General features: G+C 44.1%; 1 long non-coding RNA gene across 1 annotated transcript; it reads left to right on the forward strand.

The window, feature by feature from the left end:
* Window positions 1-1,251: 1,251 nt before the first annotated feature.
* Window positions 1,252-26,643, forward strand: LOC142853701 (uncharacterized). The gene is made up of 4 exons (XR_012911238.1): window positions 1,252-1,430; window positions 23,623-23,855; window positions 24,073-24,219; window positions 26,091-26,643. It is a non-coding gene; the product is annotated as an uncharacterized LOC142853701 (long non-coding RNA).

Raw genomic sequence — 26,643 nt, forward strand, 5'->3', positions numbered from 1 at the left:
GGCACAGTCTCTTCTTGTCTTTGTTTCCTGGCCCCAGTGAGGTAAATGGACCTTTTCCAGGCGCTCACCACATGACATGTTGCTTTGACAGAGTCCAAACCCAAACATCCAACCACCATAGCACCACAACCAGCCTTTCCCGGTTGTTCATTTCTGTGTGTACATCAGTGCCAGCTGTTCTCCTCAGTTGTTCCTCTGCTTTAGTTGTTTGAGACAGGGTCTCTCACTGAGCCTGGAGCTCGTCCATTTGTCTAGACTGGTTGGCCAGGAGCCCCAGGGATCCTTCTGTCTCTATCACCTAGTGTAGGGGTTACAGGCATGCAGTGCTGTGCTAAGCTTCTCACCCGAGTGCTGGGGACCTGAACTCAAGTCTTCATGCTTGCATGGCAAATACTGTACCAATGTAGCCACCTCCTCACCCCACCGCTCCTGGTTTTGTTTTTTTTTTTTAAGTGGATTTAACTCACAGTGACAGAAAGCCAACATAATTGCTCTCAGTTGTTGCAAGTAAATTCAACTCATTACCAGTAGGAACAGCACAAGAGAGAAATGGAAATAGTAGGCGTTTAGAACATTAGTGGATTTAAGCATGCAAATCTGGAAGTGGTGATATCTTTCCGAACACTTTTTTTTCTTTTGCGATCCAGTAAGTGAAGTTTTCTCCTTGAATGTCATTTGTTCCATCTTTCCCTTTAACAGAGTGTTCTGTGCATTGTGAAAAAATTAAACTGTTTAGTGAGCCACGGGCTCGACACTCAGTTCTAAGTCGCTTCCACACACCTTGCTCCCATACACCTGGACACAACTTTGGGTCTTATCAAATTTCACCAAAGGCCTATATGGACACAGGGTATGGCTTGTGTTCCTACCACCAGGGTCACTGGGGTCCAGCTTCCAGAACTTTCTCATCATCCCTGGCATTGTCAAACTCCAGGACTTTTACCTTATTCAGGTAGAACTTAGAGCAAACCTGAAGACTTCATCAGTGTTTTTTAAAAAGGTGGAGACTTACTCCTTTTAAATAAAGACAGACGTACAAGCTGAGGGCTGACAGTGGACTTCTGACCACAGGTTTGTCTCCAGCTCTCCGTTCTGAATGCATCAGACAGCTGTCACCTGTGGAGGGCATGTCATGGTGATTGTGAGCTCCACTGAACAGTGTGTTTCTTGGGCTGGTTGAGGCCATTTCCTGCTGTTTTCTTTTAATGATACCTTTTCTTTCTTTAGCCACTTCCTCTTTTGAACCTTTAACCAAGAACACTCCTACTGAAGTCCTGCTGCCTTCCTAGAACCCTGTGGAAGCAAGTGACCTTGAGGGAAGGAGACGCGTCCCTCCGCATGAGGATTGAGTGGAAGAGCAGTGACATTGGGAAGAGGGAAAGAGATCCGCTGATCCTCAAGTGGGGTCCTGGTACCTTAGGGATCCTGAGGTGAGCTTAAACTTTACATAGTGGGTTACAGTTATACATATCTAAGCATCCCTGGGCAAATTGTGGTCATACCCATCATTGACACACTGTTGTCTTTTCTGTAAGGTGGTCTGCTAAGATGTCTCGGTGGTTAAGAGCACTGGCTGTTCTTCCAGAGGACCTGGGTTCAATTCCCAGGACCCACATGGCAGCTCACAGCTGTCTGTAACTCCTCATGCAGATATTCTTGCAGGCAAAACACCAATGTATGTAAGATAAATAAATTATTAAGAAAGATGGTGTAATAAAAGGGAAATCTTTGAGTGGAAACTTACCTGACTAACTCAGGCTTTTGGCAATTTTGTCTCCCAGCATGAGATACCTGGAGGAATTCTAATTTCTCTTTCATTTTTAATAGGTAGCTTTGCTGGGTATAACATTCTGGGTTAAAATTATTGTTTTTCAGAACTTGGAATACATTTTTTTCCCAGGCCTTTCTGGCTCTAAAAAGTTTCTGTTGAATAAGCAGGTGATATTCTGGCGGGTTTGTCTTTATAAGTGATTTGACCTTTCTCTCTTGCAGTTTTTAATATCCTTTATTCTGTGTTTTTAACATTTTAATTATAATGATATAATAAGATGGAATTTCTTTTCTGGTCCTTTCTATTTGGAGTTCTGTGCCTTTGTACCCGTTCAGGCATATCTTTCTCTGGATTTGGATTTTTTTTTCTTCAATGATCTTATTTAAAGCATTCTCTGTACCCTCACTATGGTGTTCTCCTTCTTCTGTGCCCATAATCCAAAGATTAGGTCTTCTCATGGCATCCCAGAGCCCTCACGCTTTCTGTTCCTATTTCCTTCCCAATGTCTCATTGGCCAGTACTGAGTGACCCATTTCCTGCTCGTTGCTCTCCGACTCTATTTCCTACACATTCCATTCTGTTGGTGTGGTTTACCACTGAGGTTTTTATTTCGCTTTTTATTGAGTTTTCATTTTGCCATCATTTCAGTTTGGGTTTTGTTCAGCAATTTTATCTCAACTTTCATAGATTGACTTCATCATTATATTCATCCCTTTGTTTTTACTCTTTTGAGCTATATTTGTGTCTTCTTGAATACGCTGATTGTTTGAACATCTTTATAATCATTCTTTTGAATTCTTTGGTAGTTTTTTTTTTTCAAGTCATTTCCATTGGTTCATGAAGCAGATGACTTGTCTCTGTTCTTATTGTTTCTGTTTCTTCAATGGGACTTGCATGTCTGGAGTTAGTTCGTGGGTTTTTCATTTTTTACTTTCTTTTGTTTTGTTTTTACTAGTCACCTTTAAAATATTTTGTCCTTTCGGTATTGGCTTCTGCAGTGTTCAGTTGAGAACTAAGTCCTAATTAGCGTTTGTTAAGTTGGGAGTGTAGACCCCAGCCCCTCACATCTATCCCAGCCCCCAGGCCTGAGAGTTGTATTAGTCTGGACTCCAAATCCCAGCATGCCAGATCCTGACCCCTCTCTCTGAGGGGAGAGGAGGGGGTTAGGACCACTCCCACAGGGTATTTAAGTGAGCTCCCAAAAGAGGAACACGTGGTCTCTTTCCTCGTGGCCTCTTTGTTCCTCCTTGGGTCCACTGAGAGCACAGGAATCCCATTAAACCTGGATATTTAATTTGGCTTGTTGTGATTTGGCTTGATTGGGATTTTTGCATTGGCAGAGAGCTCACATTAGGAAAAATTCCTAACAGGGTTGACATGTCCTTCCCCCCTGTAGGGCTGTTATTTTAGGGCAGGGACTCTTACCTTGAGTCTTCCTCTGATGGTCAGATATTGACCTATGTCAGCAAGAACTTTGTTCTGGTGTCTGCAGGCTTCCCTGTGAATTATGGAACTCTCCACATGCCTGTGAGCTTTACCCAGAGCCAGATAAGGCCCTCACCTTTGGTCTGTAGCTTCCACTGAAGCTACTGGGAGATGAGGAACTTCTATTTACCAATAGACTTCACTCTAACTTAGGAATGATCTGTCCCCTAAATCCATTGCCAGTGAAGGTACTGGTGATATGGAACTTTCCCTTCCTTTGGTTCTAATTTGGAGTTCCACCTTGGTTTTCTGAGACAGGGTCTTTTCACTGGACTGACCGGCCAATGAATCCTAAGAATCATTTTGTCTCCACCTCCCTAGTGCTGGGATTACAAGTGTTCTTAAAAAAAATATATGGGTTCCTGGGATTGGTTCTCATATTTGTTAGACAACCATCATACTGACTGAGCATCTTCCCAGCTGGCTGTCTAGCTTTTCTAAGGTAACTTCATCATATGAAGTGTCTGGAGGCCAAAGTCTTATTTTGTAGTTTCTTACGTCTCTTGCTCTTGATGGCAAACTCTCTCTGTGTTCTGTAACTTTGATAAAAGAGTCCATATATGCCCAGAGTATACCTGTGGGAGTTCTTTGTGACCCTGACTGGGAAGACATTCACTGTCAGATAGTCACCAAGTGTCACAGAGACCAAAGATAATTTTCCTGATGATTTCCTGGTTCACATGACACCCTCAGCCCAGCAGCAAAGTTTGCTTCAGTGCGGTCAGCTCCTTCACCAAGAACAGGCATTCTGGAGGTGCTGCCTTCTGTAAGGGTCTTTGAGCTTGAATTTTCAATTAGGAGTTGGCATTTTTATCATTTAACATCTACAGGTACCTTACTAAATTGCATTACAATTCTCCTGTAGAAAGAAAATTATGTTGGGACTAGAGAGATGGCTCAGTAGTCAAGAGCATTTGCTGCACTTGTAACTCCAGTGCCGGAAGATTTAGGGCCTTCTTACCTCAGCGGGCACAGTGCTCACACGCACTTGTCCACCCCACTATCCATAGTTAAAAAATAGAAGAAATCTGATAAAAAAGGGAAAAATGGTTTTGACATACCTTTGTTTCATTTGAAAACATGTATTTACATGTCAATGTGTGTGCCATGGTGCCTGTGAAGAGGTCAGAAGACAATTGTGGAAGTCAGTTCTCTCCTTCTACCATGTGGGTTCTGGGACTTGAACTCAGGTCGTCAGCCTTGATGGCAAGCATCTTTACCTGTGAGCCATTACACTGGCCTAGGCTTTAACTTGAAAACAAGAAAGCCAGGCATGGGGGAGCACGCCTTTAATCCCAGCACGCGGGAGACAGAGGGAGGTCAATCTCTGAGTTTGAGGCTGGCCTGGTCTACTGAGCAAGTTTCAGGACAGCCAGGGCTACACAGAGATACCCTGTATTGAAAAACCAAAAACCAAACAAACAAACAAAAAAACCCCAAGAAAGTTCTATGGGGAAAAAATAAAAACACAGGGAAAAGATACAAGGAGGATGAAGACAGACAACAGTAGGTGAGGTTGCATTTAGATGGGGTACAGGTAACTCCCCCTGCCTGTACTTTTGCTGTCTAGGTTATTGTGTTCCTGGGGTGTGAGGCAGGGCCTTTCTCTTGCTTGGCAAACACGTGAACAATGAATTGCACTTTTGTCCTTTCAAAAATGTTTAACAGAGACATAAAGCGGCTTCTTGCAGTACCACTCTGGTCACCAAACCTTACTATGTGGATCTTTCGGAGTGCACTACTTCAAACCATAGGAAATACTATATGATAACCACATATGCCAGGGTTCTGTAACATCCTGGTTCAGGTCCTGAGCTGGGGTAGGGGTGCCAGTGCCAAAAAAAATGTCTGGCTACCAGATGAGTTTCACTCAAGTGGTGGCACAAATAGCTCGAGCTGTCTTTATTTGTACTTAAGAAACACACGTTTCCCCCCCAACTTTGAAATCAAAATAACTTTTAAACCGAAAACAACGTTCAGCATTTTGCTAGCTTGGTTAAATATCGAGCCAGGCTCACCCTGTCCTTACAAAGCTAAAAGGTGGTAGACATAGGCAGCAATATTGTTCAGAACATAACAAAACATATTTGCAGACTTAGGGGTGATTTGCCATAGGCTGCTTTCATACAGTTGGCTTGTATTTCTCTAACTGTTCCCTTGTCCGACAAAAGGGTCCTGCACATCTAAGCCTCTATATGAAGGACAGAATCTGATAAGGCGCTCATTTTCCATCCTGCCACACCAGTCTTAATGGGTTTTCTCCCCTGGGATTGGGAGACATAGTGAATGTCCCTGTGTTGCTTCATTATATGTGTTCATTAACTTTTATCATCTCAGATTCTGTCAGCGCTGAATCAGAAAAGTTCCCAGGGTCTGGATTAACAGCTGGTATTTTCAGATAAGAAACCTGAGAAGCATCATTTCCGAAATAATTTTAGGGGAAAAATAATTGAGAAAAAAAATGGGGTTTCCAGGAATGATCACATCTGTCCAATGCCTCACTGGCAAAGAGAAACTAGAAACTATCAGGAGAATCATCAATATTGTGAGAGAGAAGAGAGCATGCAGGCTGCACAGTCCACAGCCGTATTCTGCACTGTCCTGAGGTCCACTGGTTTTGCCAAGTGAGAGACTGTCTTCGCATGATGTCTCAGATTCATAGATGACAATGTCAGGCAAACATATTAGAATAAGACATACAATGCTTTCAAATGTTGTATCATTTAGGGAAGTGCTGTGGGATAATGCTCTTAGACATTGTAAAGATTGTTGCTCATATTAGTTTAGTAAAACACTGGTTGATAGCCAGGCAGGTAGTATAAGCAGGGCAACCAGACTAAGAGAATTCTGGGAAGAGGAAAGGCAGAGAGTAAGGCACAAACCAGATGCAGAGGAAGCAAGATGAGAATGCCTTACTGAGAAAAAGTACTAAGCCATGTGGCTAAACATAGATAAATATGTATGTATAAAAAATTATACAGGTTAATTTAAGTTGTAAGAGCTAGTTAGTAATAAGCCTGAGCTAATAGGCCAAACAGTTTAGAATTAATATAAGCCTCTGTGTATTTCTTTGGCTGTGGGACCAAGAGGGACAGAAACTTCTGTCTATAGGAAAGACCTCGGTTTGTTGCTATAAAAACGGTAATGGCCTGGCTCTGCCCCTTTAAGAGACAAGCCACACCCACTCCCTCCCTGTCCACTGAGGCAAGCTGATCTTCAGCTTCCAGCCTGAGTCCCTTCCTTTTCCATCTCCCTCTTAAAGAGGCAGCTTCTGTCTCTCTCCACTTCTCCCCTTCCCTTCTGTTTCTCTCTCCCTCTGTCCCCCTCTCTGCTCTTCTCTCCTTTTCCCCTTCCCTTCCACAACCTACTAAATAAATATCCAATCTCACTCTGCATGGGGTGCCTATCTGTCTGTCTCTCCTTGTGGAACTTGCTGCCCCTCATGGCCCACTGCAACCTCTTCGGGAATTGCATCATCCTTGCCTGGGACTGGCTGCTTTCAGGACCCACCGCCTGCTGCCTGTCCCCCACCCCCCAGGTGGGACTTGCAAGGACCTGCCGTGTAGTCTCATGGCTTGCTGCCTGCTGCAGCCACTTGGGAACCTGCAGCATTTTACTTAATCCATTGCAACAACCCCCACCAAGTCTCTTCAACTAAAACTGGTACATTTCTCCCTTTTATGTGGTCCTTATGGATCAGCTGGGGCTTTTCTTCCAGATGCCAACACCCTGCCTTCATGATTGCCCAATGGACTAGTTACTTCCCTTGTTGCCGTAATAAAATGCCTGAGAAAAGCAACTTAAGGACTAAAGGATTCATTTGGCTCACAGTTGAGTGGTTCAGTCATGGTAGGAGATGTAAAGGGGAGATGTAAAGTCAGGAGCCTGAGGCAGCTGGTCACAGAGAGACAGGAAAGCTGACTCTCAGCTCACTCTTTCCTTTCTATTCAGTTTAGGACCACAGCCTATGGGGTAGGTGGGTCTTCCCAAATCAATTAACCTAACCTGGAGACTCACAAAGATGTGCCCAGGGGTCTATCTCCTAACCTAACCAAAAGACCTGCCAAGTTGACAATCACCATTAACTATCACACTCAGCAAGACAAGAGGCCATGGGCCTGCTGTGACCTGGCTCTTTATATATATATATATATATATATATATATATATATATATATATATATATATATATATAGAATAGGCACAGGTTCCTTCTGCCTTTTGTCCAGTAAGCCACCTGGTGATGTTATCTGACCATAAGGTCAGAAAAATAGACTCCCCTCCCCATCCCATGGCTGAAAAGGAGACAGTGCAAATGACTTCCATAGTCATCAAATTTGACACTCATAAAATCTGATTTTTATTTCGTCCATGTTAAAATAAGGAAGGGACTTCCTAAAAGGGTCTATCCCAATGTGTGTATGTGTGTGCCCGTGTGTGTGTCTGATAGAGCCGCTATCTTGCTTGTATCTAAGATTTGTAGGATGGTTGCAGTCACTGCAAGAGTCACCCTGAGGTGGGCCTCCATCACCATCACCCTGTGTTGCCTGCAGGATCAGGAAGTGAAATGAGAAACTGGAAGTGACTTGAGCATGTGTGAGACCTCAAAGCCCGCCTGGCCTCCACAGTGACACACTTCCTCCAACAAGACCACTTCTACTCGAATAATAGCCACATCTCCTAATAGTGCCCACGGCCTTCACCCTAGTAGTTAGTACCAAGCCCCTGCCACTGAGTCACCACCTCTATGGAGGCATCTTTCTTTCTTCCTCACCGCCATTTCCTGTTATAGATTAAAGGCCTTCCAGAACTTTCTACAGACCCAGCTAGCCAGTGGAAAAGCAGGGGCGGGAATTCACAAATGGCTTCTCTGCCTGCTTCCCAAACTTCCCGGCTCTGTATCCAGCCTATAAGAGATGGACACCAGATACATGTCTGCTGCAGGGCCGGGCTTCTGAGCCACACAGCACATTCCTCAGAATACACACGGCCTCACTTTGCCCTGCCTTCTCATGTGTGCCCCTTCCCCCACCAGCCTGTGTTTCCCTGCATCAGGCAGCCCCTGCTTTCTTTAGGTGTCCTAATTCACAGCCGCAGGCATTTGCCACATGTCCTGGTGTTGTTCCTGGAATCTGCTTCTTCCTCTCCCCCACGGTGCTCACTTGGCTGTAGCAGTGAGCCAGGATTTGCAGCTCAGAGGTAGAGAGTATTTTTTCCTAATCTGAGCCATGCCCAAGCTGGTGCCTGCAGATGTAGCTTTACCACGTTTTTCACAGCCGGTGCCTTGCGGAGGAAAAGCAACGCCTCTGCCAGCTGCCGAGGAGGCAGACACATTCCTGGGAAGCCAGCTCCGGATGGCCTGCAGGCTCCCGCGAGTGTTCTGGGCAGATCCTGGCTCCAGGGTCCGTGGTACTGGCAGCAGTGTCTCTGCTGGCCTCTTGCCTAGGATGACCACAGCCCATACTCTTTCCATCCTGGGCCTCTGGGCTCTGGCCCAGTCAAGGCGATGAGCTCCTTCAGGCTGGTTGTGCCTTTCCCCCTCTCCATCTTAAAATAATTGTTCTGGCGTTGCGGGCTGGCAGGCTTACTCACTTAACCCCAAGGCCAAGAGCAGCAAAAGGCTCCCGGTAAAGGGCCCCACGGCCATGCACGCCACCCAACCTTCACTCATGGTGGCCAGTGCCCCTATGGCTGCATAGCCTTCAGAGATCATTTTCTGCATGCTTATTCTTCTCCCCTGCTCTTGCAGGGAAGGAAACTTGGGCTTCAGGTTGATCCTAGTGTAAGCTCTTTTCCTTTACAATAGATAGTGGCAGCCACACACTAACACCACACCACACAGTACACACACCACACACACAAACCACACAGTACACCATACCACACACCACACCATACCACACATACAGCACACATCACACACACCACACACACAGCACACATACCACACACCACACCATACCACACATACAGCACACATCACACACACCACACACATACCATACATCACACACACACACACCATATACACACATACCACACCACACACACACCACACACACATACCCACACAAACACCACACTACACACAATACAGACACACACACATATCACACAGCACACACACACATACACACCAAACACCACACACCCACACACACACCACACACATACCACACATCTCACACACAAAAACATTATACACACATACCACACCACACACATGCACACACACCACACTCATACACACACACACCACACACACACCACACACACATACACAAATACCACATCACATACACACAATAGACACAAGCACAAATAACACACCACACATATACACACCACATGCCACACACACCACATCACACACACACACACACACACACACACACACACACACACACACACACACCACATCACACACACACACACACACACACACACACCAAGATTCCTTGTTGGTTCAGGGAATCCTGCCATAGCTCCTGGTGTGGGAAAATCTTGTTTTATTCAAACAATAGGCCTCCAGGTGTTCAGAGCTCCTTGGGCCTGTGTTTATCACGTGCTCAGGGATGTGCCCGGGTTCATTCACAGAAAGTTTGAGCCTCGCTGCCTGTGTTATCTCGACAATGCTTGACATCAGGCAGAGCTCATGGTCATGGGGTGGGGGGAGCTGCATTTGCCACCCACAAAATAGGAGCCAATGATGTGTTGTTTCTTTTTGTTATTTTCCTAAGACTAGATCTCATTGTATAGCCCTGGCTGGCTTTGAACTCAGGAGCCTCCTACCCCAGCCACCTGAGTACTGGAATTACAGTCACGTGTTAGCATGACCAACTGAGAAATTATTTCTTATCTATTCTCCAAAGAGCAATCATTGCCAGTTAGGCTAAAAGTTTCTTTTTTCTTTAAAATATTAATAAATTACCTGTTTAAATATGAGGCAGATGTGTAAGGCCCTCCTGACCGGCTTTTGCACGTGTGTGCATGTCTGTCCGTGTGTTGGATGTTTGTATGTATTGAAGGGCAACATCAAATGTTTTCCTCTATTGCTCTCTCCCTTGTGTCTTGGAGACAGAGTCTCTCACCAAACCTCAATGCCCCTGAGGTAGTTTGGCTAGACTGCATGGCCAGCAAGCCCCAGAGATCTTGGCAGCTCCACTCCCCCAGTGCTGAGATTAAAGGGACACACTACTGCATCTGGATTGTAACACATACATTCTGGGGGGTGGGGGTTGGATAGGCCCTACGCTTGTACGGCAAACACTTCATTGACCAAACCATTTCCCCAGCACCCTTCTGACCCCCTTGACCCTCTGACTGCTATGAAATAGGCCTGATTTTTCTCCACCCTCCAGCTAAGATATGCAGTAGGTAGAACTCAGGTTAACCTCCTGGCTGCCTGCATGGGCCATGTTATAAGAGCCTGTTCCCCACACTCTCCCGCCCTGCTCCATCATCCAGACCCTTTAAACAAGTCACTAGGCCTGGTGGGGACCATTTCACATCGCCTACCACCTTCAGACAGAGCTAGGCATCAGGCAGCGGAACTCTAGCACTCTGTATTTTAAAAGCAGAGGCAAGAAAAAAATAATAAAGCAGACTTAATGAGCATTTCCCATGTATTGGAGTGAAGGGAGACTCAGAGCAGTTATAGATGTAGACAGTGGCAACTTGGTATTCATAAATCATGCTGTGAAATCTGATGCAATCATTGCAAGTACAAGTGGACAGTAAATTTGAAAGTTAATTTCTTGTTGGGCAAAGTCTATCAGCTTAGCGCATTCAGACCTGTGAATGAACACAGACTTCCTGTACGACACCTGACTGAGCAGAAGGGAAAAGCCTTATAGTAGCTGGTGATGGGATTGTTGTGCATCTAAATGAGGAAAAGGGGACGGCGGAGAGGTCTCGGCGAGTGGAGTGCCTGCCATATAAACATGGGTAGCTGAGTTCAGATCCCCAGCACCCAGTAAGCACAGCCCAAGGTGCCTGAAATCCCAGAGCTGGGGAGGTGGGGACAGGAAGGTCCTTGAGGCTTGATGGCTGGCTAGGTTAACTCTGGTTTAGCAAAAGACCCTGTTTCAAACAATTAGGGAGGAGAACAGTTGGGGGAGACACCTGTTGCCAACCCGTGGTTTTTACAGTCAGGTGCACTTTAATGCATATATACTTGCGCTCACATTAGTGCTCACGCGTGTGCATGCACACACCTGGACACACACGCGCACACATATCCATCCTACCCATCCAATCAAATAGATAAAAGAATAAATAAACCTGGCCCCTACTGCGAGTATTCAGATTACAACCGTCTATGGCGAGCTGACAAACTAAGCAGTTTAGATAGGACAGGAGGGTCAGAAGTTTAAGGTTATCTTTGGCAACCAGCTGTGGCATGAGCTCTAGGCCACCCTGGGTTATATGAGACCCTAAAAACAAACAAACAGCAAGAACAACAACACATCAAGATAACACAAGAATTAGTGACCTTGTGGTAGGGAGGAGCTTTTAAAACAGGGTATAGAAATCCAAACCCGAGGAGGGCAGATCAATTAGCCTGTGTTACAATATTTGCTTACCAAGAGACTGTAACGGGAGCCAAAGCGGGCTCAGAGAGGGAGCTGGAAGCACAGAACCCATGAGACGTCTGCCTGAATATATAAAGAGCTCTTGCAAATCAATAAGAAAAACTCAAACAGTACAGTAGGAAATCATGAAAGGGATTTGAACAGGGACTATGTTCATTTTAAATGACCTTAGTGCAGAGTCAGTGTTTCGGCCTCCTGCAGCCAGAGCGATGCTAGTTAGAGCCACACCGTGGTGTCTGAGGTAGTTTTAAAACCACACACATGAAGTTTGCTTATGCTTCCCTCTCCAGGGCCCAGATCTTGATGCCCCATCATTGAGTTTGAGCTGAAGTAACTTATCTGTGTGCATGTGTGAGTGGATGTGTGTAGGTGTGTTCACACACCCATGTGTGTGTTGTGTGTGTGCATGTTTCTGTGTGCTCATGTTTGTGCATGCGAGTGTGTGCGCATGTTTCCATATCCATGTGTGTGCATGTGACTATGGTGCCCATATGTCACAGTGAGCATATGGAGGCCAGAGGACCACCTCAGGAGTTATAGTCAAGGACTCTGTTGTTTGAAACTGTGTGCAACAGACCAACTAACTGTTCCACAGCATCTGGGGAGTCTCTTGTCTCTCTTTCCCATCTTGAAAGATACTTATAGAAGCACTGGGATTATGGATTCATCCCACTACGCCTAGCAACATTCCATAGTTTCTCATGTTTATGTGGCAAGTACTTTACCCACCTAGCCCTCTCTCTAGCCAGGAAGTACATATTTAATGGTCAATGTGCCAAAACTAATGAGAGAGACACTTCCAACACTAAGTCACAAGAGATAATATGACCCCTTCTGTCTCTTTGTGTCCCTCGGACCACGGACTTGGGGAAATCTGTGCCCTCAGAGAGAAGCATCACATAGCCCCATGGAGAACTGTGTTGCTGCATGGTTGTAATCTCAGAGTGGGGGAGGAAGAGACAGGCGAATCTCTGGTACTTGCTGGCTCGTCAGCCTAGCCTACGTAAGTTCCAAGTAACTGAGAGACTCAGTTTCAAAAAATCAAAAGCAAGATGAACAATACTTAAAGAATGAAGCTGAGTTTGTCCTCTGACTTCCACATACAAATGCACTCACATGTACCCCCCACATGAGCATACAATACAGTACGTATGTACACACACACACACACACACAGAATGTGGGTAGATGATGTTAAGCATTCTAGTAGTAAAGGCATTGAATTGAATTAATATTTGGCGCTTAACAAATTACCTCGAGATTGGGTGACTAGATGGAAAGCATATTTATGTCAAGATTTATGAGGCAGGAAGTTGGGGTTTGCTGGCCTGGATGACTCTGGTCTTAGGAGGCTTCAGTCATGATGTCAGTTGGGGCTGCGGGCATCTGGGGGTGAAAGGGGAGTCCACTTCTTCATCAAGGGTGATGTCTCCCTGTAGCAGAGCACTCTGGCTCTGGCGGGGCTGGATTAGAGCGGCATGTCCATCTGTCCTCGTTTCGGTCTGTTGTCATAATAAAATATCCTGGCAAAAAGCAACGCAGGGAAGAAGTTTATTTGGTTTGTGATTCCAGGTTTTAGCCCACTGTTGTGGAAAAGGCAAGACAGGAACTCAAGCAACTATTCATTCACAAGATATCCAAATATGAGCAGAGAGAGACTAGACACACCCTTGCTTTCTGCTTCCGTTCAGCTAGCTTTCTTTACTCTTATACAGTTCAGAGCCCCAAACCAGGGAGTGGGTCTTCCCGCATTGATGAAGAGTCAAGACAATTCCCTGTAGACAGACTCACAGCACAACATGGCCTAGACAATTCATTGAGACTTTCTTACCAGGCGATTCTAGGCTGTGTCAAGTTGACAGTTAAAACCAACCAACGCGTCATGGCTCTTGTGTTGCCTCTATTGCACACACGTTGAACCAACCTAGGACATGGTCTTAGACTCCTCAAGCCAAAAAGAACCCTTTTTTGTTTTTAACGTACAAATTCCCCAGCCTCAGGCACTTCATTATGGTGACAGAAAACAGGCTAAGAAGCTGGGCCTTGTGGTGCATACTTGTAACCCCAGCACTTGGGAAATGAAGTGTCTCAGTTAGGGTTCCGATTGCTGTGAGGGGACACCACGACCATGGCAAGTCTGATAAGGAAAGCATTTAATTGGGGTGGCTTGCTTACAGTTTTAGAGGTTCAGTCCTTTATCACCACGACAGGGAGCACAGCGGTGTGCAGGCAGACATGCAGGAGGAGTAGCTGACAGCCCTACATGTTATAGGCAGCAGGAAGTCAACTGAGACACTAGGCCATATCCTGAGCAGAGCAAACTTCAAAGCCTGCCTCCACAGTGACACACTTCCTCCCACAAGGGCATATTCACTCCAAAAAAAAAAAAAGCCACACCTCCTAATATTTCCACTTCCTGTGAGATTATGGGATCCAATTACAGTCAGACTACCACATGGAGGCAGGGGGATGAGGAGTCCAAGGACAGCTTAAGCCAGATCCTGTCTTAAAGGTAAACAGGGGGAAAATGAGAACGGTAAAGCTAGCACAGAGAGGCGGCCCAGTTGCATTTCAGGGAAAAGGCAGTTGATGAAGCAGAGGGGCCCTGGAGCTTTGCTTGTTAGCAACGTTTTATGTGCTCACCTGGGCTGCGGTTGCACAGCTGTTCAGTGCATTACCTACCCAATTATGTTTGGTGCCTTTTCCTGTGTGGTTGTGTACTTACGAAAAAGATTCATTAAAGAAACCACAAAGCAACAGGATATAACACGGCAGACACATCTCTCAGGCCTGTGGTAAAGCCTTTGGTATGAGTCCCATGGCCCATCCAGATACTCTGTTTCCTTAGTGCTGAGCTACACAGTCCCCCTGCTCTCGAGTGACACAGACATGACCTCTGGGAGATCATAGAGGGTGTGTTCTCTAGGTAATCCTCTACAAAACATATTCATTTGGCTGAATCTGGGGACAGAGAAGTGGAGGCTATGTTCCTTGATGAGGGTTTGAGCGTGGCTCCTGGAGAGATGGGCAGGGAATGGTGGAGTTGGTACCATGCTAGGGAGGCTTGGAGTCTCAGCATGTCCTCTTCTGAACACATGACTGCCTCTGACCTGGGCAAGTACTGTGGGCTGCTTCTGCTGATGGGGTCAAACGCAGGTTTACAGGGTGTCAAGCTACCACATTGCAATATGTATCAATACTTCTTCCTTTTTTATGCTGAATGATAGCCCATTATATGGATATAGCACATTAAAAAAAACCCTTATTCCCAGCACTTGGGAGGCAGAGGCAGGCGGATCTCTGTGAGTTCGAGACCAGCCTGGTCTAGAAGAGCTAGTTCCAGGACAGGCTCCAAAGCCACAGAGAAACCCTGTCTCAAGACAAAACAAAACAAAACAAACAAACAAACAAAAAAACCCTTATTCATTAGTTGATGGACATGTGGGTTGTTACGACTTCTCGATTATTATGGCTAATGCTCCCGTGAACATCTATTGAGTGGTCATATTTTCATTTTTTTTTTGTTGGATGTGTACTAAGGAGTGAAGCAGCTTGACCAAATGAGAATGTCTATTTTATTATTTATTTTATTTTATTGTGTCCTACGTGTGTCTTTCTATGTGTGTGTGGTTGTATGTGCACATACTCTCACACAGATGCACACATCCATGTGTGTACATGTAGAAGGAAGGAGGATGTCAGATACCTTCCTTTACTGCTTGAGACAGAGTTCTTTTTCTTTTGTTTGAGACTGGATATCTCTGTGTAACAGCCCTGGCTGTCCTGGAACTCACTCTGTAGACAAGGCTGGCCTCCAACTCACAGAGATCTGCCTATGTTTGCCTCCCAAGTGCTGGGATTAAAGGCAAGCACCCCCACCACCCGGCTTGAGACAGAGTTTCAAACTGAACCTGAACCCCACTATTTTGGCTCGGCTGCCTGGTCAGCTAGCTCCTAGGAGTCACCTGTCTGTCTCCAAGATGTTAGGGTTACAGACATTCACTGGCATGCTTGCCTTTTACAAGTGGGCTAAGGATTCAAATTCAAGTTCCCCTGCTTGTCAGCAATCACTCTTCCCTGCTGAGCCTTCTCCCCAGACCCAAGAACCATCAGACTATATCCTGCGGTGTGGGACCACTGCACATTCCCACCAGCAATGCAAAGAGCTGCAGCCTTGCACATCCTGCACACTCGCAGCCCTCTGTCTGAGGGATGCCCATCTCTTACCAGTTTTAAAAACAGGTTGTCGTTTTACTGATTTGTGCATAGACCCTTGATCAACAATGTTAGTTATGTTTACATTCAAATCATTTTTTGCTTGTGGTGTGTGAGTGTGTGTATGTGTGTGTACATATGTGTGGAGGTCCAAAGACAACATTGTGGTCACCCCTTTTATTCTACCATGTTCTGAGACAGGACCTCTTGTTTGTCACTGCATGAGTAACTGTCCCTCAAGCTGCTGTGACTTCTTCACTTACCATCTCCCCACAGGGGTGTATGCTAGGAGTACAGACACCCATGCTGCTGAACCTGGCTTTTGAAAGTTTTATTATTATTTATTATTATATTATTATAATATTATATTATATTATTATTATATCATCATTGTCATTATTATTTTACTTATCTGTAGGTATATGTATCTGTGTGAGGGTTGTTAAGTATATGTGAGCACAGGTGTCTAAAGAGTCCAGAGGTGTTGGAGTTACAGGTTGTTGCCTGTACTGTACAATGGTACATGGTGCTGGGAACTCATCTCGGGTCCCCAGTAAGAGCAGAAGGCGCTCTTACCCACTGAGCCACTCCGCAGCTCCTGAGCATCTGAGGATCTGAGCTCAGGTTGTCCAGCTTATGTGGCAAGCACTGAGCCATCTCCCTAGCCTTTCGTTTTGTTTGTTTTCTCATTTATTTTTGGGCTGTGTGTATGTATATCACAAGTGTGTATGCACAAGTCTCAGTGGGATCAACACATGACAGATTAAATGTGACAGCTAACCCCTTTTCTTAAAAAAAGGAGTCAAGTTTAGGTGAACATGGGTGTGAGGAGACAGCACGTGTGACTTAGGCGTGTAGGCCTGGAGGGGGAAAAAAAGAACGAAACCGAAGAAGGAATTCTATGGCCTCCCCACAAAAAAGAAGAGTCCATATGCCTTGCCACAGATTGTAACTGTAAAAGCCACGGGGCGTCATCTGGATCCCATCTTGACCTTCCCTCAGCTCCTGGGTACAAGCTGTTGCTGGGAAAGGAATCCATGGAGAAGCTGGAAGGAAAGGGGAGGAGGGCCAGTGTCCCTATGTGCGGCTGTTGCTGACTCTCTGGGAGCACAGGGGTGGGAAGGAGGAAGTGACCTAGCAGCCATTTTGTCCCACCTGAGCATGCGTGGGCTGAGATCAGCCCTGTCTGGATATTGAGTAGGGTAGGGGAGCCCCTGAGCCTTTGGCTACTTCCTGTGAGGGAGAGAGAATCTGTTTCCCTGGAGCTCTTTTTACTTTGAGAGTTAACCCATCAAAGTCCTAACATTTTGTAGAGATTTTAGAATCTGTCTCTGACCGATTCCCTCTTGGGGTGGGTGGTGTCCTATGTTAGAAACACAGACGGAACTCTCTAAGGATGCCTGCGGAGTGATGGATCAGGACTCTACACTGATGTAGCACACTTTCTCATGTACTCATGTTCAATCTCCAGGTTGTCCCGACCAACCAGAAAGTACTTTGTTACTCTTGGTTGGTCGTCTGCACGCAGTTATACGGTCACTATTTTTGAGGGCCCTCCCCCTTTGGTATTGTTCTCCCTGGGCTCCTCCTCAACTAAAGCTCCTCCCTTTCCCCTTCATATCCCCTGTATCATGGTATTCCCCTCTCTAGGGCTCCTTCCCTGCCGCTGTGGCCCCTTATTACTCTACTGGTTAATCTTAGCATTTTATAGATATTTGCATCTGAAGATTTGGAAGCATAAAGGAGAGAGAACATGCGATGTTTGTCTTTCTGAGTCTAGGTTGTCTCATTAACATAATATCTTCTAGTTACTTCCATCTGTCTGCAAATGTCATGATGTCAGTTTTCTTCAGAGCTAAATAGTATTCGATTCTATGTGTGTATGTACCGCACATTCATTAACTCATCAGTTGAAGGCCCTTAGGCTGTTTCCACTTCCTAGTTAGTGTGGGTAGAAAGTTAATGGATATGGCTGAGTCTGTGGAGTAGGAGGTCAAGTCCTTTGGGCATATACCAAGGAGTGGTGTAGCTAAGGGTCATGATTTGCTTTCTATTACTATGATTTTTTTTTTTAAAAAAAAGACCCAAAGCAATTTGAGTGGGGAAGAATTTATTTGGCTTACACATTTCAATTACAGTCTGTCATAAAGGGAAGCCAGGGTAGGGAAATCAAGGCAGGAACCTGGAGGCAAAACCTGGAGTAGAGACCATGGAGGAATGGCTCCTTCTGGCTCACTCAGACTGCTTTCTTACATCTCAGGACCACCTGTCCAAGGGTAGTACAGCCCATAGTGAGCTGGGCCCTCCCACATCCATCAAGAAAGAGCCCCGGAGACTTGCCTACAGGCCAATCTTATAGGAACGTTTTTCTCAGCTGAAGTTCCCTTTCTCAGATAACCATAGTTTGTGTCAAGTTGATGAAAATTAAAAACAAACAACAAAAACAAACAAAACCAAACTAACCAGCACATTGGGTCATATGCTAGATTTCTTTTTAGCATTTTGAGACGTTTCCATAGTGATTTCCAGCGTGGCTGGACCGGTTTGCATCCCCTTCCCTTCGCATCTTTGCCAGCATTTGTTGTCAGTCATTTCTAATGGCATAAGATGAAATTTCAAGAAGTTTTAATTTGCATTTTTCTAGTTGCTAAGGATGTTGAACACTTTTTGAGATAATTTTTAGCCACTTTAATTTCTTCTTTTGAGAAACTTCAGTTCAAATCCATAGCCCATTTTTTTAATTGGGTCATTTGTTTCCTCAACTCTTTTTTTTTTTTTTTTGAGTTTGTTATGTATCCTGAGTATTCATTTTCTGTCAGATGCACAGCTGGCGAAGATTCTCTTCCATTCTGTGGGTTTCTTCTTCACTTGATTCTTTCCTTAAGCTGTCCAGAACCTCTCGGGGTTCTGAGGTGCCACTTGTCAGTCCTTGGCCTTAATTCCCAGACAGATCCAGTCCTAATCAGACTGTCCTTTCTTGCACCTCCAGCACGCAGAGTGTTGCCGATGCTTTCTTTCTTCTTGCGGTTTCAGTGTTTCAGGTTTCACATTCAGGTCTTTGATCCATCATAGTTGACTGGGGGCCGAGGGCAGAGTGCCAGACACACGTCTGCTTTCATTCTCCTACATGCCGACACCTGTGTTTCCAGCGTTATTTGTTGAGGATGCTGTCTTTTCTCCAGTCTATGTCTTTGGCATCTTTGACAAATGTCAGATGGTTGTAGTTACATGTACTCATGTCTGTGTTTCTGTCTTGTCCTATTGGTCTATATGTCTGCTTTTGTGACAGTACCATACTGGTTTCTGTTATTGTAGATTTGTAAAGTGTCTTGAAATCTGGGAAGAGCAATCCTTCCTGCATTATTATTTTTGTTCAGAATTTCATTGGCTTTCTGGAATCTTTTGCAGCTCTATATGAAATTTTTTCTGTTTCTATTTTTCTATTTCTGTGAAAAAAATGTTGGAATTTTCATAGGGATCATATTGAATCCATAAATGGCTTTTGACATGACGGTCATCTTCACAGATTAATTCTGCCAGTCCATGAGTAGGGGAGATCTTTTCATGTTTGTCTTCCTCAATCTCTTCCTTCAAAGATTTAGAGATTTAATTGTAGAAGTCTTTCACCTCCTTGGTGAGATTCATTTCTAGATATTTCTTTTTCCTTGAGGCTCTTATAAATGGGAGTGTGTCCATGCTCTCTTTCTTGGCATGTTTGTTGATAGTGTCTAAAATTTCTTGATTTTTTTTGTATTCTGGCACTTTTCTGGAATTCTTGATCATTTTTTAGATGCTTTATGGGAATTTTAAAGACCTCTTATGGATCATATTGTCTACACAAAGGGATGATTTAACTTCTTCTTTTCCTATTTATATATCTTTACTTTCCTTCTCTTGCCTTATTCCTTCACCTAATGTTTCAAGCATTATATTGAAAAGGAATGGAGATAGTGAACATCCTTATCGCGTTCCTGATTTTAATGAAATTGATTCAAATTTTCCTCCATTTAGGATTTTATTATGTTGAGGTATGTGCCCTCCAGCCCTATTTTCTCTAGGAACAAGATATGTTAAATTTTGTTAAAGGCTTTTTCTGCATATATTGAGGTGATTATGTGATTTTTGTCCTTAAGGTCATATATATGATTTATTATATTTATTAACTTACATATATTGAACCATCTCCAGAATATAACCAACTTGATCATTGTGGATGATCTTTTTGATGTATGCCTTTACTAGGTTTATAGGTATTTTATTGAGTACATTTGCATTTATACTTATTTGGGATATACAAAGCTGTGTGTGTGCGCATGCAAGCGTGCGTGCGTCAGTGTGCGTGAGTGAGTGTGTGTGTGTCTTTACCTGGTTTTGAGATTAGAGTAATACTGGCTTTGTAGTAGAAATTTGAAGTGCTTCTATTTTTTGTCTTGAATATTTTAAAATGCATTGGTTGTGCTGAAGAGATAGCTCAGTAATTAAAAGCTAGGCTCACAACCAAAAACATAACGGTTGTAGATCTTTTGTAAAAGTCTGGTAGATTTCTGCTGTGAATCCATCTGGGGCTGGACGCTTTCTTTTTAATTATTAGGTCAAACTCCTAATTTGTTATGGGTCTGTTTATGTTGTTGGTCTCCTCTTAGCTTAAGTTTGATAATTTGAATGAATCTAGAAACATGTTAATTTCTCTTAGATTTTTCTTTTTTTTTTTTTTTTTTTGGTTTTTTGAGACAGGGTTTCTCTGTGGTTTTGGAGCCTGTCCTGGAACTAGCTCTTGTAGACCAGGCTGGTCTCGAACTCACAGAGATCCGCCTGCCTCTGCCTCCCGAGTGCTGGGATTAAAGGCGTGCGCCACCACCGCCCGGCTCTCTTAGATTTTTCTAACTTAAAGTATTTCCACTTAATATTGTGAATTTTTTTTTGGTGTCTGCTGTAATGCTTCCTTATTCATTTCTGGTTCTGTTAATTTGGATCATTTCTTTTTTCTCTTTTGGTTACTTGAGCCAAGAATCTATAGATCTTGTTGTTTTTTTTTGTCTCAAAGAACCAATAAAGTTTGTTGATTCTTTGTATTGCTTTCCTTGTTCCATTTCTTTTTTTTTTTAAGATTTATTTACTAATTATGTATACAGCGTTCTCCCTACATGTACACCTGCAGACCAGAAGAGTGCACCAGGTCTCATTACAGATGGTTGTGAGCCACCATGTGGTTGCTGGGAATTGAACTCAGGACCTTTGGAAGAGCAGTCAGTGCTCTTAACCTCTGAGCCATCTCTCCAGCCCTCCTTGTTCCATTTCTGCTCTTATTTTTAGTATTCCTTGTTGTTTATTAGGTTTTGTTTGGTTATTAACTCATGTATTTGTTTTCTTGCTGATTTTTTTAATGTAGGAATTTAGAATTATAAATCATTCTCAAAGAAATGTTTTTAATGTGTCCCGGAGGTTTAATTTCATTGTGTTTTTGTTTAGTTCCAGAAGTTTTAAAATTTCTTTAAAGATATCTCTCTTTTATTGACCCATTCACTATTCAGTATTGTCTTGCTTAATTTTCACATGTTTATATATTTACCAGTGATTAGTTTTCTGTTCATTTTAATTTGATTGGATTGTGTTGAGAGGATAAATGGAGTTACTTCAATCTGTCTAAATTTGTCTCCCAGTATATAGTCTATTTATAGACGCTTCCATAGCTTACTGAGTTCAATGTATATTATTTAGTATTTGGATAGAATATTTTGTAGGTATGTCATATCCTTTCGCTATAAGATGTCATTTAATCTTGATTTTTCTGTTTATTTTTGTCCAGATGACCTAACTATTGGAAAAAGTAGAATATTGAAATCAACTATCGTTGCTGGGTTGGGGTTAATAGATGTCTTTAATGTCAGTGGCATGCTTTTTTGTGAAGCTGAGTATGCCAGAATTTGGCGCACACATATTTAGAATGTGACATGCTCTCATCATCTCTTCTAATTACGTTTAATTTAAGTCTGTTTTTGTCAGATATTAGAGTGCTGCCTGCTTGCATTCTGGTTTTGTTTGTTTGGACTACCTTTTCCCTCAACATTTTACTTTAGGGCATTGCCTATTTTTAAAGCTGAGTTTCTGTAGACAATAGAACAGTGGCTTTTATTTTATTTTTTAAATTTTGTTTTCATTTTACATACCAATTTCACTTCCCCCTCCCACCCCTTTTTCCACCCCCCACTTTCCCCCAATCCCATCCCCCATTCTGAATCCAAGTACACTTTAAAAAAAAAATCATACACCATGTGTAGTAGCAGGCCGCTTGTTTGCCCTGGTTGCCAAGAACTGAAATAATCACACAGAAACTATATTAATTAAGTCACTGCTTGGTCCATTCGTTCTAGCTTCTTATTGGCTAACTCTTACATATTAACTTAACCCATCTCCATTAATCTGTGTATCGCCATGTGGCTGTGGCTTACTGGGTAAAGTTTCCAGTGTCTGTCACAGGCAGGCTTTGTGGCTTCTCTCTGCCTCTGCCTCCTTTCTCCCAGCATTCAGCTTAGTTTTCCCCACCTAGCTCTTTCTGCTCTGCTCTGCTATAGGCTCAAAACAGTCCTTTATTAAAGCATACAGAGGGGAATCCCACATTAACCATGATCAAATAGGTTTCATCTCAGAGATGCAAGGATGGCTCAACATGTGAAAATCTACCAATGTAAACTACCATATAAATAAACACATGATAATCTCATTGGATTTTGTTTCTTAATCAGTTCAGATGCCCTGAGTCTTTTGATTGAAGAGTTGATGCCATCAACATTTAAACATTTTATTGGAAAGTGTGTGTTGATTGGAGTCTTTTTATTGTTGTCTTGCTGTTTATGTTCTTATTCAAACTTGTGTTTCAGGAATCATAGTTTCGTTTGTTTTCTTTCTTTAGTTTCTTGGCTGTGCTTATTTCTCTCGTTAGTCCCAAATATTGCTTTCAGTATTCTCTATGGGGCTGGTTTGGTGAACATGAATTCTTTCATCCTGTTTGTAACCTAGAAATCCTTTCTTTCTCCTTTAACTATGGTAGACAGTTTTGCTGGGTACAGTAGTCTAAGTTAGCATCTATGGACTTTAGAACTTGGAGTCCATTGCTCCCAGCCCTTCTGGTTCTCAAATTTTCCATGGAGAAGTCAGCTGTTATTATAAAAATGGGCTTTCTTTTATATGTGAACTGTTCTTTTTCCTTGTAGCTTTCAATACTTTTTCTTTCTTCTGTATTTACTGTGTTAATTAGGAGGAGTTATATGTTACAACTGTGAGGAGTTTCTTCCTGATCTTGTCTGTTTGGTGGTCTGTGTGTTTGTATCTGTATAGCTATGTCTTAGTTTGGGCATGTTTTCTTTTATGATCTTGTTGAAGATCTGGTCGATGATGTTGATCTAGGATTCCTCTCCTGAAATTTTTACACCTGGGTACATCCAAGAGTGATTGGACACACATGGTTGGAGGCGAGGATTGGAAAAGTCAAATGTTCTCGTCCTGGAGTTTCTGAGTTCAGATAAGTAGTTCGTTCTCAACCATGCTTCTACTCGCAAGGTTCCAGGCCCAGCTCTGTGGGAACCACCATGACTGTGGCAGGGGAGCAGAGTCAGAAGAAAGAAAATCCATGTTCACAGAACAAGACAAAACCAGTGGCAGAGGAAAAGCAGAACCACCTCCCAACCACAGGCTGCCTGTGACCAGACAACACACCCAGAAGAGGCCCAAATCTTTCAGCACTGGAGAAGGCCTGCACCTCGTGAATAACACCCAGAGAGTGGGATGTGGAGGTTTGGGACTTTTGAATCTCAGACCTGTCCCAGCTCTCTAGCCTGCTCCATTCTTGGCTGTTCTTTTCTCGTGTTAATAAGCTGTCTCTGTTTCTACTCTACGTGCACTCCTGGTCTAATCCTCTGCCTTGGGACACAAGAACCTGGGCATCTCAGCAGGTGCCACCTGGACTCAGAACCGTACCTAATAAAAGAATTCCCCTCACCTTCCAAACAGGGTCAGAAAACAGGTCCAAGGCTTTGAGAAAACAGCCATACATGGAACTCCAAAAAGTAGCTCCTGAAACCCTGGAGCCCTGGAGCCTGGTCTTAGGCAATCCGCCTCATCTCCCACCCACAGCCCAGACAGAGGCTGCAAAAACAGGTAGTCAATTTACCTCCCACCCCACAGTTTCAAAAAACAGTTTATACAGAAAGCAGTTTCTGAGTCTGATGAAGCCATGCTCTTCCTGTCTACTTTCTCCAGAACGGTTGTCGGACCTCACAGGGTGTTTTCCTGTACTCTTGGGTACTGGGCTGCAGTGTTTGGGGACACCAACCTCTTAGAGCCAGAAAGGATTTTTTCTGGCCATTTTGAGGTCTGATTATATTCTTTCATTTTTCTTCCTTGACTTACTCCTTCCACCTAACGCACAACCAGGTGTGATGCTCACTGATGGCTGTCCCCTGCCTGCCTGCAGTGTCCTCTCCCGTTGTCCTTTTGTGTCCTGAGTGCTTTGGGCCTGCCTATAAAGATCTCAGGGTTCTATTCCAGCGATGCATTATCAGGGTGAAGAATCCAGACCGTGTGGCACAGGTTTGGGGCCGCAGAGGACGTCTCCTGGCTGAACTGAGGGGGTGGGGGGTGGGGGGTGAGTGCTTGCGTCTCTAGCACGTCTGTAGCATTAATCCTGCTTGTGGGAGAGGAACAGAGTTTTTCTTTCTTTGTCCACAGATAGTGGGAGGTCCCAGACCCTGTCTGTGACTCCCTGAGGGTCTGGGGAAAGGCAGGCAGAGGCCCCAGACAGGGCACATTTTTGGAATTCCAAGCATGTTTTCACGCTTTCCTGGCCCAGCTCTGGGTGCAAGTTGGAACTTGGCGAGGTTGCACGCTACAGGCTCCAAACCTAGCTTAGCCAGCTCTGCCAAAAATGTCACACGAAATCTACCCCACCCTGCCGGGAGGTGGGGGGGTTCAAGTCCACCCCTTCCACCTCTGTCTGAGGCTGGGCATCCTTCAGCCTCCCCTCTCCAGCGGATCAGAAGTGAAGGGAGAGCTCACATGTCCACAAAAGTGGTGTGGGAACTTACTGTTAGAATCCAGCCTCTGCTCCACAGCTCCCCTCACAGACACTGACAGGTACCCACTGGGACAATGAAGACAGGGTTTCTCACTGGGGAAATGAACTCACATTAAATTGATGTTAGAGTATTGTCACCACTGGTGTGCACAAACAGGCTGCATCCCCTCCCCCTCAGCCTACTGACTAACCTGGCTGCAGCTTTTTGTATGACCCTCACCTCATCTTCAGAGGTGGAAGCAGAGGCTTCTTCACACTGGCTGCTTGGGCTCCGATTCTCTTCAGAACCCCTGCCATGCTGTTTGTCCTTTAATGCTGGAACCTGAACTTTTTGTGGGGCCCCTGCCATGGCATCGTCCCTCTGTCCATGGTGTTAATAGCTCATCTGCTAAACTCCATGATTCCCAGGAATCCATCCCAGTGTCCCCCTAGACAACCTGCTCCATCCCAACCTAACTGGCACTACTTAATTTTGGGAACAGAATATCATAGAAATATTTTAAAGGAGGTTTATGTGGGACATTATATAAAATGCTAAAGGTAAAAGAAGAAAAAAAAGATAAAAGAAAGGAAAAATGAGAAGGTTCTATTTTACTATATTCCTAAACTTACATTGTGGTTATGCCTGTGTATTAGCAAAAATAAAATGTGTGTTTGTATGTGTATGTGCACTTGTGTGTGTGTGTAAAAATGCAGCTCTCACCTCAAAGAGAATAAGAGTTGATTGTGGAGCCATATTTGAGTGACTGTGGCCAGGGAATACAAAATCAGATCACTCCAAATGTCGTGCTCTAACATGATAACAGTTTTGTGATTTTTTTTTAAATGGGGTGGCACATATGTGTGTGTGTGTTCATATGTGTATGTATATATACATGTTTGAGTGTGTGCAAGTCCACTTGGGCTCCTCCAGAGGTTGATATTGGTTGTCTTTCTCAATTGCTCTCCATTTTAGTTTTTTAAGATTAGGGTCTCTCCTTGAACCTGGAGCCCACTGGTTTGGTCGACTGGACCTCAAGTTCAGGGACCTACCCATCTCTGCTTCCCCAGTGCTGGGATTACAGGTTTGTCAACAATATACCTTAAGTTTAGGACTGTTAACCCCAGATATGTGAGGAGAAAGACCACTGACCTAAATCATCGCGTGTCAGGAGCCAATTTCCCCCCAAAATTATTGCAGGAACCATTGTCCTAAGGAATTTGCAGAGAATCCCACTTCCCGATTGTATTGAGAATTGTTTTATTGGCAGAGCCTACCCCACACCCAATTATCTGTTCATAGAGAGCTATCTGTTAGCGGAACCGCCCCACACTCCAATTATCTAGAGAACTAGGAGTGTCAACTTGCGACTTCCTGACCGAGGAATCGTGACCTGACCGATCGATCGTAACCTCGTGGCCAACGACCTCGCGACCAGCTGGAACCACCGCTGCAAGATTCCTTCCTGCCCATGCCCCTGCCCCCCAAATTCCTCATCCTATATAAGCTGTAACCATGACTCAAATAA

Source organism: Microtus pennsylvanicus, chromosome 7 (genome assembly GCF_037038515.1).
Source record: "Microtus pennsylvanicus isolate mMicPen1 chromosome 7, mMicPen1.hap1, whole genome shotgun sequence".
Classification (NCBI taxonomy): domain Eukaryota; kingdom Metazoa; phylum Chordata; class Mammalia; order Rodentia; family Cricetidae; genus Microtus; species Microtus pennsylvanicus.